The sequence below is a fragment of the Anopheles stephensi genome, chromosome 3, assembly GCF_013141755.1.
Source record: "Anopheles stephensi strain Indian chromosome 3, UCI_ANSTEP_V1.0, whole genome shotgun sequence".
Lineage (NCBI taxonomy): Eukaryota > Metazoa > Arthropoda > Insecta > Diptera > Culicidae > Anopheles > Anopheles stephensi.
In genome coordinates this window covers 18,727,114-18,733,610 of record NC_050203.1, presented here as the reverse complement: position 1 = coordinate 18,733,610, position 6,497 = coordinate 18,727,114, and positions in this window count along the sequence as shown.

Here is a 6,497-nt window from a genome sequence, read left to right as displayed (position 1 = left end):
CCCACGTGGGTTTTGTTTTACTTAATATATTCAATTACCTTGATCGTAATGATGTAGTTTAAGAACTATGGTAGTATCGTTAAAGCATTGGTCAATTAGATAGGTCAAGTTTAATTAGGGCTACGTACCTGATAGCTTCAATCAGCATAACACAAACAGAAGAAATTACCCGAAGGTCACGACCACAAATACCGAGTTTAACAGCCCATAAGCAAAAACTAGAAGTGCTTAAGCGATGCGGAATTTGAATTGCACAATGTTTAACGCTTGTAGTAACGCTTTGTAACGTAACGCTTCGTTCAGTCAAACTGGTCTGCTTTTTCGGGCGAGCATAGGCTAAATCTTCATTGAAATCCGTGTATGTTACTGAAAGGTGAATAATATTTTAATGAATCAAGAAATTAAGAGTATAGATAAAAAAATTCTTGCAAGAACAGCAATAAATAATTGAACCAAATTTAATTGAAGTGAAATTAAAGAGCTTAATTTCGTGTTCGTAAGTAAAAATACATGGTGTCAAGCTCATTTAAAGGACCCATAACATATTTCCACCCATTTGCCCGCCGGCCCTTAACTAATGGCAGCTAATGGAGACGACATTCGATTACCTGCATGACGGCCACGGACCCCTCCAACCATCCTAATGAAGACGGATTCCCACACCTAATTGCGGGCAGGCAGCGAACAGCCCCGTCTGGCACGTGCGTTCGAAACCGATCGCGAAGCTCGGAAGCCCACCAGTTGCAGCAATCCATCATGCTCACAGCGAAAGGAGTTTCGGTTAGTCGCACTGCAACCCGGGACATCATTTGTTTTGGGTTCCGGCCGCGAAAGCTCACGCCATCGTAGGTCGCACGGTACCAAGGTCAGGCCGGTCTGCAACACCGACACTTGGCTTGGGTGTCGTGTAAAAACCCGACCGCCGTCTATCAACCTGACGCGGTTAAGACATTACACAAATGACCGTGAAATGACGACGGACGGTTCGCGCGCTGTTGCTTTCACACCGGACCGGACCCGTCTCCCGAGATCCGTTTTTACACGACGTGTGCCAAAAAGAAAATCCAAATAAAGGTCAATTAAAACGATTACAATCTTATGTTTCGTTCCGGTTAGCTGTTGGAGCTATGTTCGCTTTTCTGATGTTGGAGCTTTTCGCTTTTGTTTCGAACAGATTTTATCAGGATGATTACATCTTTTGCTGGGACGAAATGTGGTTAAACCTTCACAAAAATCCTCTATTTTCCAATCGACTTCGAGTTCTTCGACCGACGGTGATTCTCGGAACGCAAGAGAGGCCAAAAACCGAACCAAAAATAGGGGATCGGCTAAACGTTAATGTGGTTGTGCGCGAAGCAGCGTGAAAATTAATAACCCACACCTTCAACCCCGACCGACCGAGCGATGTGTCTGCTTTCCCTAGCCGGTGTCTTCGATGCTTGTCCATTGACTGGGTGGTTGTGTAGCGTCTCGATAGCTCGAATACAAAAACGGAACAAAATTTTCTTGGCGCTTATATTAAGTAGCGAAATTTGCATAATTTATTATCGTTTGCTGCACTAGATCGGTGGACAGGCTGGTGTGGTATGGTTGGTAACGTCTCATTTGCAGACGTTTTTCCATGTACGGTTTGTGGAACGTTAAATTAGACGCGGGACTATTATCTATCGGCCGGGTAATTGGTTTAGGGTTTTTAGGTGAGCAGAAGATGCGCGAAATTAATCGAGCGTTTTGTTTAGAGTAGGTGCCGATTTTTAATAACCAGATGATACTTTGAGGAACATTTCGGTACCTATTTAAAACATGTTAAATATACTTATGTATTAAATTTACATTAAATATACTGATGAGGATATAATGTAAAAGGAGATTACACATTCAATTACAATTACCTCACAAAAAAGCATTTTAAACCTAGAGCTGTACAAATCTTTAAGGACTGGCCTAGTCCTAAGCTAAGGATAGGCTCAATAATGGTTTGCTTAGCGGTAGGAAGAAGTGTGGTCAATACTTCTAAGGCTAGCAGAATTTTTACAGTGCGAGAAAAGGGCGATGGACACGTGGTGCCAGGTCAAGACTATAGGATGGATTCATAAAATTTCCCCAAGGAAGCTTTCTAAGTTTGTGCTGAGTCACTACAGTTCTGAGAGAACACAACACCTGAGAGAACACATTGGCCATTTCTGACCTTTTAAAATCATCTAAAAAATTATCGTCTTTAAACAGTGTAGTTGTTGATAGCAGAGATCTGCATTTAGTGTGTATCGGTCCGGAAGCAGCTCATAATAAATGATTCTCTTTCAGTTCCTCCACCATGTGCACCGTAGAACGTTCTTGACCGGTAATCCTAGCGCTTTGACCACGACATGTTTAAGACATGGGTCCATTTCATTCCGTCTCATAAAGGCTTCGCAGATGGAAATTAGAGCCATGAATTAGTTTTTGGTGTTGATTGGAGTGGCACCTAAACATCAAGCTTCTTTTGGAAACCAACATCGCGCAAATGATTTTAAACTGTTATTTGGTCAATCTTTAGCTGCTGAACGCTGCTTCAACTGCTTACATACCGGCCAATAACTATAATTTTGTGAAATTTGTTCTATAGTTTCGAGAAAAGGGCTTGCCTGTTTCGAGGTGGGATTTGAACCCTGGTCCAGCCGTATGAAGACCGGTGTCGTTATCGCCTCTCAAGCCACAATAACCAACTTAAAAGAAATAAATCCAAATCACAAAAAAACACAGACAGCACGCGCTAAATCTCTTCCCACTGGCTTTTCACTGTAAAGTTTAGAATATTTGCTGCTCTGCCAAAGCACCTTTATCTTAAATTCATAAATTGTCTTCCATTTTGTTTTTGGTGCTGTTGTTGCTGCTGCTGCCGGAAGCCATTAACGCTCTCAACGCTTGCCCAAACAAACAAAAGGCTAGCTAATGGTAGCAGCGTTAAGGGGGGTGAAAAAAGAACATTCTCCGGTGTAAATAATTGTGAAACTTTTCGTCCACCCAAACATTATCAATCTAATTCCCCGAGCAAAACAAAACCAAGCGAAATGGTGAACGGGAACGGTGCATAACCGCGGAAGCATAAGGTCGTACGATTGCCGCGCTTGCTGTGGGAAGCAAGGACACGGCAAAGGCAAAGCAAAAAAGCTACCCGTAAATCCTGGCCGACGGAGTGGATGAAAATGGAGTTTTGTTTCAGACGCACGGTAGATGGTGTGGTTTATGCATTAGGAAGCAACGGTTTAGGAAGAGATCTTCATCTAAAATGCTATTTTCCATGGCTTTTAAGCAACGAACGAAGCATTGAACCGGAAGATCTAGCATCATCAGCATGTGACCGTGTGAGTGTGTGTGTTGGACGTCGGTCTACAAAAACAATTCTTACCTTCCTACGTGCGCGTTTGTACTTCGGACGGCCCTTCTGCAGCGTCACGACGATGCACGGCGCAGTTCCGAGCGACGGTGAAATACAAGGAGCGAAAGGACGGAGACGGAGATAGCAGCAGAACGCGGCAGCAACGGAACGGGATGGCTTGTTTTAAGGACGAACGACGGTCGAATAAAAAACTTTCCATTTCGTTTGCCCTCCCCTTCCATACATCGTCTTTTACCGTCGGCTCTATCTGCCCAAGACGTTTGTGTGCGCGCTGTGCCAAGGAGTTCGTACCATGGTGGAGACGCATGGTCGTTTGTGGCACGATGGTACGAACGCCGGAACGTCGTATGTTTTGCTTGCTCTGTTGTGCCCTTGCCCTTGAGCATGGGCGACCATGTTCGATTAAACCGAACAAGAATTCATCCTGCGGGGCAGGATGGTTGGCGGTTGGGGGCGGAGAAGGAAGTCTAGGGGAAGAAGCTGATCGTGGTATCTACAACGATGGAACACAACATTTTGTTGTTTGCGTCGTGCGTTGGCGTTGTTTGTTGGGACAGTGTTGTGCGAAGCGGTTGCTGAAAAAATAAGCGTATCGATGGGGTATGAGAGTTGAATTAAATAAACAATTCAGGAATGAAGCTAGAGAAACGATTTGAATTTTGACGAATGATTTACTAACACATTTCCCCAGGGAAGGAGAAAATTCTTAAAGTCAATCTTTCTTAGTTCTTTGCTTAAATATTTATCAGAAAACCAGACTGAAAATTCTAAAAAAATTGCGAATTTACTAAAAAATACAGAAACGAATTAAACCAAAAAAAAATCAAGTAATTGTATAACTAATACTTATGAAACTTCTCAACATTATATAGACATTTTGTGTATTTAAATTATTTGAAATTATAATAAAAAATTCGCAATAGTAGAAAATTTAAGAAAAACCTCGTTATTCCGCGATAATCATTCGAAACAAAAAATGAAATAATTGCGCCTGAAGATAGGCAATTTGCATAGCAGATACAAGCACCATAAGCGATTGATCAATTTAAGCGAAGGCCTTTGAATTAGTTTCTAACGTAATGAATTGAATCTTGATATACTCTTTGTAATTTTTTCTTAAAGTAAACTACGATCAGTATAGAAGATTAGTGAAATTGGGCTTAGCTAGGAAAAAGAGGAAATGCTAAATACAGTAAAAATAGATCAGAATTGCAATGGAAAACAAAAGAGACCGATAGTCGATGTCCTTACAGTTTATAATTTAGATTATTTTTCTAACAAGACATTGTTGGAAAGCTACAGCAGCTTCCCTTCGAGGTGTTTTTATGGCCCTTAAAGATTTTTTTTATGAAAAAGTTGTATAGCAATATTTTCCACACCAATTAAATGGCTAAAAGCATTACAGAATAAATATCTGAAACCTGCTTAACCATTAGGAAGAGTTTTAAGAAAAATTTAATTTTGTGTTTATACTTATAACAACATTGTTGTAATCGTAATTCAATAACTGCTCCTTAACGAATTGCTCTAGCATCCCTAACGCGCCAATTGCTAGCGCAACACTGTCCACCCGGTTCCGCAGCCAAGTTCATCGCACGAAAATGAACCAAGGAGCAGGAAATAAATTTTCATCATCGTTGGACATTTTTCCTCTTTTCGGGAAAGCTTATTTCGGGGTTCAGGTGCGGTTTAGCCGACTTGCCGGACCGACCATTGCCATTGTTGTGTTGTCTATTCTCCACGGACCTGTACCATGTTCCGTGTTCTCACATTTGATGTATTTGCTGTCCCTAACGTGTGCGCGCGCGTGTGTGTGTGTGCTGAATTCCTTACCGTTGTCTCGCCGAGGATAGTCTTCGGGGACTTCTGGGTTCGACACGGCAGGACACACGTCCTTAAACTAGAATAACGTCTAAGAAAATAAAACCAACGCTGCTCCAAGTGCTCCACTTCGGCCGCACCGGTTCGGTTTGGTGCGATGCTCTTCGAAATTCCCTCAGCCAATGTTAGCGAGTGGAATGGACGCTTCACACGTGTCACTTGGGTGGGTAGCACGGCTACCGCCCAGGGTCAGACAGGTGATCATTTTCGCCCGGCCATCTTGGGTGGGTGTTTCCCACCTACTTCCCATCCTTCCGTAAGAGAACCTCCCAGTCTGTAACAGACTTCAGTAGAGAGCTGTTTGTTGTTTTTATCGGGCACCGGACTCAGCCATACTCCGTTTCGCCCGTTCCGTTAACCTTACCGGCTTGGATCTCCCATTTCTCAAGTCGTTAGAAGGATTTGTTGTTAGTCTGTGTTTTTTTGTTTTGTTTTCCCACTCTCTCCGGCTTCGAATTATTTTCATACAACCAGTGTCGAGCTTATGTATGCTCCGTCCTGCTTCGACCGACTGGCACCGGGCAGCGTTGTTTACAATTTCGTTCCGTTTCGAACCGGACATGATAGCGTTTAGTGCAATTGAAAAAGTTTTGATTAACTTGGCCGAGTGGCGGGAAAGTGGAAAACTTTAGATTTTCCTTTTTTGTGAGCTATTTTTCACCCGTCTGCTTTTTACTGGCCGTGCGTTGGTGTTGGTGTCCATCGGCGTATACTTACAGCTCATTTTATTTGTCTTTTAACTGACATACAGTAGAAAAGCCGGGCGAAGCGAAAGAAAAAAAACAGACACTGAACCATTTAAGTAACCAACCATCGTCTCGACCGGTGCGATACGGTGAGCGATGGCCACTCACGGGAGAAAGGGGAGGTGGAGATAATGAAATGAGGAAAATCGGGAGCCAAGATCCGGTCCATTTACTCCTGCCGGACTGGCGGCATGGCAGCATGTGGACGGATTCGAGGGTAATTAGATTAGGTAAGATAATTCGATGTGAGTGCACTTTTTGGGAAAATGCGATTTTCGGGGGACAAAAGAAGTTTGTTTACTATTTTTGAAAGTTAAGTAACGATAGAAAAAAATCATAAATATTAAAGTTTAAAAATGCGTCGTTTTTTCATGAAACACCATGCGCCTCCATCGAAAACTAAAATTTAACTTTTGTTGTTAAATTAATAAATTAATTAACGATTTTTTTCTCTTTACGAAACAAGTAAGAATTTTTCCAATTATTTTTCC